The sequence below is a fragment of the Capsicum annuum genome, chromosome 11, assembly GCF_002878395.1.
Source record: "Capsicum annuum cultivar UCD-10X-F1 chromosome 11, UCD10Xv1.1, whole genome shotgun sequence".
In the NCBI taxonomy this organism is placed as follows: domain Eukaryota; kingdom Viridiplantae; phylum Streptophyta; class Magnoliopsida; order Solanales; family Solanaceae; genus Capsicum; species Capsicum annuum.
The window spans coordinates 68580578-68594049 of record NC_061121.1 but is presented as its reverse complement, the minus strand read 5'-3'; positions in this window follow the sequence as shown (position 1 = coordinate 68594049).

Below are 13472 nucleotides of genomic sequence, written 5' to 3'. Positions count from 1 at the left end.
AATTCCAATACCTCCCCCACCTTTTCCTCAAATATTAAAGCAAAAAAAAGAATATAAGTTTAAGAGATTCATTGAGATGTTGAAAGAATTGAGCTTGAACATACCTATTCTTTAGGCGTTAGAGTACATTCCTGGATACGCTAGGTTCATGAAATAATTGGTCACAAGGAAGAAATGAGCGACAATTGAGGATGTTGATAGTGTACACCACAACTAGGTCTTTGGCACAGAAAAAGGATGACCCCAGAGCATTTACTATACTATGCACTATCGGGTCATCCTGATTTTCTAGAGCCTTGGGTGACTTAGGAGTCGGCATCAATTTGATGCCGCTAGGCATATTCAAGCAATTGGGTTTGAACCCTCCTGTACTTACTTTAATGCGATTGTTGATAGCGGACCGTACGGTGAAGAAACCTGTGGAAATCTCTTTTGATGTAATCGTGAGGGTTGATAACTTCATATTTTTGACTGACTTTGTCATTCTGGACTGTGAAGTTGACACCAATATGCCCATTATATTGGAGAGACCATTTATGTCCACAGGTAGTGCTATGGTTGACATGGAGAAAGGTGAGATAAAATTCAAAGTCAATGGTGATGAGACTACATTCAACATTCGAAAGGTAATGAAGCAGCCAATCGATATGAGGGTAGTGTAAGTAATTGATTGTATTGATGACCCCATAGGATACTCCTATGGGTATCTTGATGAATTCTAATTAGTCAAGATACCTGCGTTATGCCGCAATGTTAAATCAAGCGCTACATGGGAGGCAAGCTATGGGCTTTTTGGTAAAGTCTAGCCCAGATAAGGAAAGAGTTTGAAATATTATGAGTAGAGGTACGCTCACTTATAGAGAGTTATATAGCAGCTACTCCCTCAGTTATACTCTCAGTGGTCCAGATATCACTTCCACGCGCATCGAGATAGTTTGATTTCTTCGCAAAGGATGTTTAGGAGGTCCCAATAGTTGGGGCTAAGAGAGGTCACATAGAAGACTTGTAGGACCCTAATTTGCCATATGACCAGGCCATTAAAAAGTCCAGACATGATTTAATGGAGTCTGTATTCGTCAATAGGTAGAATTGTGCATCTATAGGAGCGGATGCATCATCTAGTAGTGCACCGCCACCAACACCGCGCCGCCAGCTGATATACCCCTATCTGGAGATGCTCATGATTCAAGCACCTAGGGCGTCCCAGGTATGTTCTCACTTTCCTTCATTTTACTTTGTTTAAGAGTATTAAGGACAGTGCGCAGTTTTAGTTGGGGTGGACATACCATGTAGATACAGAGTTTTATTGCCATGCTTCTTTTCCTATCGTCCACGGAATGGTTGTAGAACTGACCTGTCTAGGATAATTTTATTTCATAGTGTGTTTTGTTTTTGTGTAATTAGGAGATTTTTAAGTATTTAGGGAAGTATTTAATTTTTGGTTGATTTTTGATACCCCTCCAAAATTTTGTGTTTAAGAACTGTGTGAATGTATATATGTGTGAACATTGTGGATCTTGTTATTGCATTAAGATTAGGGACATAATAATCACTTTCTAACAATTGCATGAACCAGATAGGTAGTAGTTGGTAAAATTAACTTTGCGCCATATGTGTGTGAGGTACTACCTAGTTCCTTTTGTATGTTAAATTCAAAACTTGTCAGGTTAGTCTTGACTAGATTGAAGGATAGTCGGTTAGGAAAGGATCGTAGGACATTTTTTATTTTAGTCCACTTTTAGCCTAAATGGCCTTCCATGTGAGAATTTTATCCCTTGATCCCTGTTTTGAGCCTTGTAGCCTATTTTTCTTCTTTCACCATATACCTTCTCGTTTGTGTTGCAATGAACATGTTTTGGCCATGGTCTCCTTGGACATTGAGCACCTTAACTCAAACAAAATGCCTAAGTTGAGGATGGCTATCATAGGGGTATGTAATGTAGAGTATGTATGTAGAAGGGTAAAATAAGAGAAAAAATTAGTAGAGTTGGTTATGGAAGAAAAAAAAAGAAAAATTATGAAAAAAAATAAAAGACTGCACCCAACCTGAATATTCAATAAAGAATAAAAAGGGATAAATAAGGATGGAATAAAAGAAAATTTTCTAGTAAGTGAGATCCCAAGGTTAATATAGTGCCAAGGAGGCTTGTCACTTGATATGTCCATATGTACCATACCAGCCCCTAAGCCTACATTACAAGCCAAGAAAAGTTCTAAAGTGATCCTAACTTGACAATCTGAATGCTAAGGTTAAGAAAATAAGGGAAAGCCTATGGTATTTGACATGCTTTGACTGGGTAAACAAAAGGTTATAGCTTTCGAGATTAGGGGAGATGGTATTCTAAGGTACCAAGGTAGGTTGTGTGTTCCTGATGTTGATATATTACGGTAAGGATTTCAACTGAGGCTCATGAGTCCCGATATACAGTTCATCTGGGTTCGACTAAAATGTACCACAACTTCAAGAAAATCTACTGGTGGAATAATATGAAAAGGGATGTAGCAAATTTTATTGCTAAGTGTATAGTTTGTCAACAAGTTAAGGTTGAGAACTTGAGGTCTGGTAGCATGTCTCAAGAGATAGAATTGCCTATGTGGAAGTAGGATATGATCAATATGGATTTCATTATGGGTCTTCTGTAGTCTCGCAATCAGTATGATTCGATTAGGATCATTATGAAGTTCTATAGAAATTAGCATTTTCGACGCTTAAAATGAGGGAAAATAGGCAAGTTTCTAAGGTTATTTTATCAGATATGATGTTTGGGTATATTTTGCAGAAACACATGTTTTGGATACTAAGTTCGTGAAAAAGGTGAAACAAGGTGATTTGGCTACTTTTTGGAGCAATTATGGATGTTCGAGATACTTTTCGGCTTGATTGTGATCAAAGTATGTTCAAGAATTGAAGAAGAGCTGAAAAGATGACTCCCGATACTTACTAAGTCAACATGTGGACTACAAGTAGGACCTACGGACTGAAAGTAGGCAAAGCAGGTTCTAGAAGTCCAAAATCCCGAAAGCTGACTTGCAGGATTTTTTTATCTGGTATGTGCGCCCTGTACCTGCGGTGAGGTAATACCTGTGCTCAGGGTCAGGGCACAAGTACAGACCACATGTGGCCACCAACTATGTTTTCTCCTATTTCTTTCGGGCTTTGGTAATAGGGTTTCCTCATGTATTATAAACACTTTTTATGTGTTTTTTAGTAGGAGTTACACACTTTTAATACTCATAAACATATTTTGATTTGAAGATTCGATTTTGATCTTGGGATTCTCTTGGGTTGACTTCAGTTGATTAATTCATTCACAGTTGTGGGTTTTTATTATGTCTTATCATTGTGATTTTATCTATGCTTTCGATTATTAATGCTATTGATTTCTTCACAAGCATGAGCGGCTAAAAACCCATAGCTAGGTTTGTGAAAACCCTAACGGATTGACGAAGTAGGGAAAGTGCGGTTGTTGTTCTAAATCGATACTCATGCATGTATTGCTTTATCTTTATTATAATAGTTTTATTAATGGGTGTACACGTTAGTATCCCACCTAGATATTGCTACTTACTCCAAAAGAGGAGTAGTGACTAGGGAAAAATAAAGACAACTGTAATTTAGAGTTTAACTTTCCATCCATGCTTCTAGGGTTTATCTTAGTAAGATGGTAAGGTTTTAACTAATAATTAGAGACCCAAAATATAATAGTAAACTGGGATCAAGATAAGGGTTAGTAATTCAACATCCTGAGACTCAAAAGATAAAGGATGAAGTCCTTCTACTCATCCAAAAGATTATAGAAGGTACATAACTTACAGATTCTGCACGCAAAGTATCAGGTTGGTTCAATAAAGCACGATAAGCCTAAAGAGTTGAGAAGCTAGGGGGACACAATCTTAGTGTTCACCTACAACTAATTACAACCGAAGTTAGTATAGTTAGTTTCTTGAGATTACCACACATAAACCCCCCATTTACATTTTTATTCTGCCCATTGACTACAACTGTTGAGACCTGCGATTCCATGTGTTCCTTCGGGATTCAACCCCAACCTTTGTTGGGTTACTATATTTTGAAAACAACCATATCATCATCTGAGAGGAGGTGTTGTTTGGACGTTATCAAAATTTTAGTGCCATTGTCGGAGAACACGGTGTTGATTTGTGATTTGAAGTTGTTGTCGTTTACGAGTTTTTCTTTTTTGTTTGTGTTCTTAGTTGGCCATACAATGGTGTATTCCTAGCACATGGAGTATAGGTAATCCTTTACTCCAGTAAATCCAAATCTAGAGAGGATCCTACAAACACCGAGTAGGATGTCTGAGCAGAAAAGAAATGAACTTCTTGAAGGGGTTCATGATGTTGTAACTCCCCCTCCTCCCAAATAAGTGTAGGATAATTAGCTTGAAATCATATTTGTTGTAACACCATGGATTTTGGTCCTTTAAAAATTTCTTAGGTTTGATCTTCTTCCCAGCCTATGACTCACCTTATGAGTCGTAAGCTGTCATTACGGGTTATGGGACCCCAAATCATAAAGTGACCAGTGTGTTAACCAAAGTCTCTGACCTAAGTACGATTATTATGTGACGAGTTGTAGGGTGCCTTCTGTAGCAAAACTAATGTAATGGTCCCTTGTTTATGATTTGTCTATGATTGAACCTCACGAGTCATAGAGTACAACTCGTAGTCAGACTAGTGTGGGTGCCTTATGCTACTGTCCAGACTACAACTCATGGTGACAATTCATAATGTTTCCTCACAAATTATAGGGTGACCCATCATCACTGTTTTTAAATTTTTAAATTTAATAAAGAGCACTTTAGGCATTTCCTTTTTTCACCACTTAAGACCTATGACCATAAATCACCTTGGGGACCCTATTTCCACCCTTTATTAATCAAATACAACTCTGGAACACTCTCAAGTCCCTAAGTCAAGAACACCTAGGGTTACAAGAGATTGGCAATTAAAGCTTTCAGGGGTTGATTTCTCTTTGCAATTCTTGATATCTCAAGCATATTACTCTTCCCCAAATCTTATTTTGTTAAAGAATGTGTTTTAAATTATTGTTCAAGTGGCTTTGAATGTTGGATTTGGAATGTGGGTTGAGTGTTTTGAATGATTGTTTCCTTAAATGATGATCACATGGTTTATATGTAATTTTTCATGTATTAGTGATGGTTTCTAACGTGTAGGGTGCATGGGCATGGTGAATAAACTAGGAGGCTACGTATTTCCCCAATTTGATGATTTTGGTTCAGAATTTAGTTTTGCAAATTGTGTTTCCTCAATCCACTTGTGTAATTGGCTTCGACTATGATTTGTCACATGGTTTGACTTACTCGCCTATATTATTGCATTGCATAAAATATTAAACAGATGAAAAATGGTTTTGAAGGCCTTATTGGCCATGTTTTGATATTAAATTAGAAGCCTGGGGGTCAAGGCACTCTCTCGAGTTGATTTAATAAAAAAAAGGTTTGTGGAATTCCCCACACTAATTTAATAAACAAAAGGGGTTGAAGCATTCCCCCAAGTTAGTGGAATTATGATGGCATAATTATAAGCTTGCAAGTATAAGGGTATTGCAATACCTATAGTGTGCCTTAGTGGTCAATTCCTTGGTTAATTGGATGAGTTATGTGAAACTTGTTCTAATTAGGCTTAAAGAGGATTATGTAGCTAGGTCATGAAGGTGAAGATCTCTGGGGGACCGATACTGAAAACTCATATTTGCAGGCATGAGGGTTGATCTTGATGATCATGTGCTTGTGTCAAACTATATATATGTGTGTATCTTGGATTGAAGTGGGGTTGGGGCATTCCTAGGTCTTCCTTGGATATCTGTGGTTCGTGCAGCTAACACATACTAGGTCCCTTTCAGCAAGGGGAGCTGAACTCATATAGTTCGTGAGTGTCTTTTATGATGGTTAAGCTACACAATCCAGGATAATTTTTACTTTTATGCTAAGCCTTGTTCTCTATCCCAGCCTGTTATATATATATATATATATAATTTTGTGCATTGATTATGAATAATTTTGAACTAATTTGATCACAACATTATCTTATCCCTTCTCTAAGTTATATTCTAGCTCTCACCTTGCTAACCATCTCTGGATGTTGTATCCTCACACGATGTAGGAGTTAGCAACACTTCTACTTTTCCTGTGCAGTGATTGAATTTCTGGGTTGGCAGCAGTTAGCATTGATATGGTGAGCTTTCTTTCTCCTGAAGGGCTATAATTTGAAAGTCTCGTGTCATTTATGTCTTAGACTACTTCTATTGGACTCTTTTGGCTATCGTTGGGGTCATGTCCCGACTTAGATTGGTTTAGGTCTATTTAGAGGCTTTGTGGACTACTATAGATTGGGATGGCTGTTGAAATTCTTAGATTCTTTTCTGAGTTAGTTAAGTTGCCTATCTTGTTATATGTTCAAAAGTCAGTATATCTTGATATATATTTGGAATTCATCCACTGCTAGTTGTACTGTGTTCTATTTTGACTAGGCAAAAGGGGTGGTCTCCAATCCTTGGCAGACTTAAGATGTCTGTCACAACCAGGCCCTGGTTAGAATCATGAAAAGCTTGGTATCAGAGCCATAGGTTCATGGTCATTGGGTGTCAACAAATACGTGTCAAGTAGAGTCTCTTTTATGAGTGTGTAATGCGCCGCACTTATAAAGGAGAGGCAACAAGGTATTTAGGAATATTTTTCCTTTCTTGTGTTCTACTTTCAGGATATAAAGTCTAAGGTCTTGAATCTCCTCTAACTCCATTTGTTCGCATTTCAGATCATACCTTCTCGAAGATCTGATGTTCGTGGAAAACCCGTTATCCTACCTAAGGATATTGTAGATGGAACTCATTCTACTTATGGAGTACAGACCCGATCTAGGGTCCCTTACTCGTATAGAGTTCCACCGATCCCTACCAGTCCTCTTCGGGCATATCGGGATGATGTTGTTCATGCCCCACTACCCCAAGGATATATTTTTAATGTCGATTTTCATCAATTTATTCACCTTTCTGTGCTATCCTTTTGCCATATCAGTTTTTCCCTTTCTATTATTAAGTAGTTAAACTCGACCATTGTATTGAGGAAGGGAGCTATTATCTGCAGCTCCTATTCATTTATATGTCTCCTGAGATGTAAATTCCAAGCTTGTCCAGCCCACACATTTCAGACACAATAGTTTGTTGTTGTTGGCATAGAGAGTGCAGTACAGGATATGTAGCTTCGGGGGGTGTCACCAATCCATTTGTCATTCCAAAAAGAAGCCTTTATACTATTACCGACCTTAATTCTGATTCTAGATTGCATAAGTGGCCATAAGTTCCTTATTGCTCTCCACACTTTGTAGCTACATGGAATTGTTACCAAGTATGTCATCCATGCATCTTCCATTCCATATTTGGCGCTAATGATATCCTTCCATAACATATTATCCAGATTTGAAAATTTCCACAACTATTTCCTCATCAAACTCTGGTTCTGCTTCTTCAAGTTTTTAATGCCCATGTTGCCTTTATTTCTTGGACACTATCAGCTCCCCCCATTTAATAAGGTAAAACTTTTTCTTCTCTTCACAACCCTTCCATAGGAAATTTTTTCTCAATGCATCAAGTCTCCTAATCATACTAGCCTAGATAGGAAACACTGACATCATATAAGAGGGAAGAGCATCTAGGACACTGTTAACTAAAGTCGGTCTTCCTCCTCTAGAGAATCAGGTACTTACTTTTCCAGTTCACTAACTTCTTTTCACATTTCTCTACTACACCATTCCATATCCCCTTAGACTTATTTTTTACACCCAAAGGCATCACAAGATATATGGTAGGAAGTTCACCTATTTTCCCCTAAGGTTTCTGCCAAGTGCTCTAATTAAATCACATCATTAATGATGATTTGTTTCTGAATTTTTAAGTTTCCTTGAGCTTTCTTGCACCATTCTTTTAATTTACCCTTTAGTGTTCTTAAGTTGGTGACTAGAATAAAGTCTGAATTTCCCATGTATGTAAGGAAATCCCACTACCCCTTCACTTTCTCATTGAAACCTTCTGTATGTAACCACCAATTTTAAAATTTAAAGTAAGAGTTGGTCTTTTCCCAGTCTCCACAATAAAGCATTATTGGACAATGATCTGAGGTTACCCTCTATATCATAGACTGCCTAATGTTCTTGAAACTAGCATCCCATTCTTTTGATACTAGGAATCTATCAAACCGAGCAATAATGATGTGGTGGTCTCCTTTTTTCCAGGTATACTTTCCCCCCACTAACTCTAGATTTACCAGCTCCATGCCTTCAATAAAGTTAGAAAAGATAATTCATTGCCTTGCTTTCCTTCTACTGTTCTTCTTTTCAGAAGGATGTTTGGGATTATTAAAATCCCCACATAGGACCCATGGCCCTTCACACATACCCCTAGTTTCCTCCCTTTTTTACCTACCATTTAGAGCATAAACCCCTATCACATGCCAGTTGGAAACTTGATTCTTTCCCCTGAAACTACAAGAAACGAAGTACATCCCTACACTACTAATTATTCCATCCCATTCCCTCTTATCCCACACGATCACAATGCCTCCTCTAGTCCCTCTAGCTTCTAATTGGATATGATTTACCCAATGTTCCCCTAAACTTCTTTCACTATCTCTGTAATATCCCCTGTAAGTTTAGTTTCCTGGAAACATACTACATCAGTTTTCCAGATATGCAATATATTTTTAATCGGTCTCTTTTTCTTACTACATATCAACCCTCTAACATTCCAAGACATTATATGTATCTTCGCTGATCTTTTTCTAGCGCCATAGGTCTAGAATTTTGCATCAAGGTCTAGACCTTTCAACTCGTTTACCCCCTTCTTTTTTACAGTGGTTTGTATTCCCTTATCCAATTGTTTGTTGTTATCAATCTTTATGAATCATTCCTGAGCTTTTACTTCACAACCTTTGAAATCAGCCCCAAACTCTCTGCTTAAATTAAGGATATGTTGTTGAATCTAGTCTGAAAAATTGGGACCTTGACTAGCCTCCATCACTGGTGATTGCATTCTCAATAGAGTTGCTTCTTCATCAATGCAATTTGTTATCTCTTGGTCCTTCAATTGTATAGCCATGGATTCTTCTCTTTCTACCTGTTCATGGATTTCCAAAGAGGAAATTTCCATTGTCGGGTCCACCATGACTGTTGAGTTCTTCACTTTGCCTTGCAGTGACTCCAGTTTTTCCACTTTATTATTAGAAACAAAAGACGTTAGGTTTGCCTGTATTTCTATGTTGATAATACCCTTCTGGGCTTGTACAAAAATTAATTATTTTTGGGCTTCTAATGTTGGGCTTAGAAAATTTGAGCCCAAATTTATTTCCTTTTGAATTCGACCCCCAACAGCCCAAAGTGGACCCTTCCCTTTAATTTGATTACCATGTGACTCAATTTTTGAATTGTTCCCATTTTTCTATAAGCCAACGTGATTTCCCCCTAAACACACTAAATTTTTACTAAAAAGGATTCTGAGATTCTATTACCCATTGTGCAATGGTTTTAACTTTCTTCTCTTTCCTCTGTTACTCACACAATGACCGGAGCTTCAACCCATACTGGGATTGTGTAGATGTAGTCATCACTCTTCTGCTCGATCTCACTTGGAATATTCTTTTCATCATTTTTAAAAGTGTTTTCTTCCTCTGTCTCTATGAATCCTCCATAAAGTTCTCCAATCTGCCCAAAAAAAAAATTCGACCATAAATTTAGAGGAAAACCTAACAGCCTAATCCAAATCCAATCACGTCAGATTTCTATTGGCCAGCAACTTGTCGTCGATTTCCACCATTCCATTAATAATTTCATTTTCTTCCATACCCACTCTCATTACAGCATGTGCTCTGCTGCTTTTCTTGAAGGCATCTCAAACAGAAAGAAACCATCATTGATTGCAAAAACATTGATGTCGAATGATGTCTTCCAGGTGTTACAAGACCATCTTCTGACATCATTCAACAAAGATGTATCCTTTGAAAAGTTTTGGAATTTTCCAACGATGTATCTGCTCAATAGGTCCTTCTCGGAGGTTGTGGATCCCCTATTATTTCTATGCCATCATCTTGGATTTGTATCTGTGCATTTCTAGAAGCCTCTGTTATCCATCTACCGCCATTGCATACTTCTTTGAAGGATGAAATAAGTTGCTCTCGTTGCTTCTGTACCTCACTTGTTTTCACTAATTTTTGTATAAAGTTATCAATTTTCGGCGCAATACTCTCCCATCCACCTCTGTTTGTTTTCTCTGGGTTGATGATGATGGATTTGTTTTGCCCTTGTATAAAGATGAAGCTAATGTATCTACCATTTTCGTTGTATTTAAGAGTGAAGAGGAATTCTGAGAAGTGATCTTTCGTACTCTATCTCTTAATTATATTCCCCTGTTCTTTAGATGCTTCAATAAATATTGCAGCTACCTACTTTAATATTTTAAAGCTACCCTTAACTCTCCTCATTAAATGTTTATTGCGTTCGAACCATTCATACCAAGTATCAATACGATCTTTACATTTGGTAATATTGTAGAACTTAAAACCAGTGTTATAGAAAATTATATTCTCTTGTAACAAGCTATATCCGTCCATGTTTGCAGGAAAAAGAAAAACCCCCTAAAAAGAAAAGTGTTTTCTATTTGTTAAAGTCTTCCTGTATGTATTTGTTGAAGTGACAATATTCATATTTCTCTTATTAAGTCAAGTGTCTATAAAGTTATGCACAACGGTATTCGTATTCATTAAAAATTCTTAGAAGTCTCATTTTATATATTTATCACATAATATAATTAGAGTAAATAGTCATAGCATAGTCGCACTAATATATTTGATAACACAACAACGTAATATATGTTGGTAAAATTAAGGACTAACATTTCAATAAATGAATCCCATTAAAGAAATTAGTGTATATGGAATGTACTACTTGAATGGCTAAATAATCATTGTAATTCACTTGTTTAGTCCTATAAGGCTTTGTATGAAAAAGTTCACCATTATCGAGGGAAGGTATTAGGTTTTACTTGGCACATCTGTTCAATGTTATTCTCTACACAGGATTAAGACCAGACCATTATAGTGAGACTAATATTATGGCATACCGGCCCTTGTGGCATCATTTGCAGTTGGAGTCAGTCCAGCTGGAGAATCATGCACCAGTTCCCCTGACTAGAGAAAATATATGGCACATACGATCTGCGGACAGACCCTTCTAGAAAGCCTATTGGGGTACCTTGTATCAGACCACGATTAAAGGTATGTGTATAAAATTATAGTCATATGTATTTGGGCAACGCATGACTTACACTTGATGCAGATCTCTTTTGGTAGGTCATCATATGATTATTTTTAGTAAAAGTAGGCATAGGACGTTACCTAGGCAAATTACTAGGCGCTTCAAAATGATGAATTACTCATAAGATGCTATATGATAAGTTGACAAGGCAAATTCATATGTTACTATTTTATAATGTGTATATGTAACCTATACGATTATAAGTTATTGCCCTAAGAGGAGTTTCTAGTATTCAGTTGTCTACGTTTACCCATTTTGTTATTTAGTTCATCGAGATTTCTTATGTCTACATGTTATTATCCTACTTTACATACCAGTACATGTTATATATGTACAGAAGTCCCTCTATTTGGGGGGCGTTGTATCATTGTATATGCAAGATCAGGTGTACTAGTTAGTAGACTTCTATATTAAGTACTCGTCGCATACTCAACTAAGTAGCCGAGCTCTTCTCTCATTTGAAGCTAATAGATGTTAGTCCTCTTTAGTTGTATTTATAGTTATAGCTTGGGGGTGTCGGGGTTCTATCCCGACCATTTGCCATTGTACATTAACAAGCTCTATTAAAGGCTTCGTAGATAATGTAAAGTTATCGTATATAAATATGATTTCAATAGTCCACTACATTAGTGCGTCCTGTTGGCTAGTGCTACTTATGTACTATTCATATATTGTCTTATGAATAGTTGATTCTCCTCTTTAATATAGGTCATTTGTATGTCATGTTTTCATATGGTCCCTTATTTGTTCCTTTCGTTCTAGGGATGTATCATGCATGATCTGACCCACTCCTGGCTAAATGCTCTACCTATACTAATTCATGTATACCCCAAAAAAAATCTTGATTAACCAACAGCCTATCTAATTTTTTGAAGATGCATTCATTATCAGCTCTTACATTCCATCGGGTAAATAGACTGCCTTTAAAGTTGAGACCAAATAATTCACATAAATTAAGTAAAATCTTCATACTCTTGAGGAGACACAAGAAGGCCCCCCCCCCCCCCCCTCCAACAACCCCAATCATTTCTTCATCACTACTCATAATGACATTAAAGTCGCCCCTTACCAACTAAGTTAGCCTCATTTCTATGCTGATAGAATAAATATCATCCCATAAACTTAACCTTTCCTGAGCATCACACTTTGCATACACCACTAGATTCCTGAAACTTCAACTGCAAAGCAAGTTGTTGCTCTGAATCAAAAATGGCATTCACTTGAATCTGCTCCTAAATAAAGCTTCATATCTTTCCATTCTAATTGTAATTTGAATAGCTCATTCTCAGCCTCCTCTTATACTTCTAAATTTGACTAACATCTTGAACATGCTATAGTAAAGAAATAATGGAAAATTTGTGATATCTATGTAAAATCTGAATTTGGTGAAATGACTTTGAGTCCTTACAAACCTCACATTCCAAAACAAATCTTTCATCTTCATTTAAAACTTAATTTAACACTCCTCATAGTTTACCCTAGCAGGCTTATTCTCCACCTTGTTTCTACCTTTTTTTGTTTTTGAGACTGTCTATGGTGACAAATAAACGTCATTTAGAACATGTATTTCTCTTTTTTTACCGTCTTTTTCCTCCTTATCTTCCACTGGTTCTATCTGTCGGATTCCCTTCGGTTTCTCAATTTCAGCCTCAATATGATATGATACTAACTCATTATAGTTCTAATTGGTGCTGTTTGTTCCAGGATAATACTAATTCTTGAGACATATTTGCGTCCTTGTTTGATGAATGATCAAGCAAAAGGTCGTTGGCTATTATTTTTGGATATGTTCCCACCATCTCCCCTACTGCATCAAAAGCATTTGAGTTATCAACCTGTAAGGGTTCATGGAAAGTAACCTGTGCCAGTTCTTACCTGATGTCCCTCTCCCATTGACTGATCTACATTTCATTACTTCTTGTGTTATTGACCACATGTGACATCTGCACTCACATGGTACTATTTTTCACCACCTGTAAATCCCCATTTCTACTGCACAGAACTACTCCTAAAGTCTCCAGGCAATAGGATTAGTTTCTTCAAATTCTTCTTCATGAAAGGACTGAGAAAGATTATGCTCATTGTTGCTCTTTGTTGCATCTGCTTCTACCTTTTTATGATTATGTGTGAGC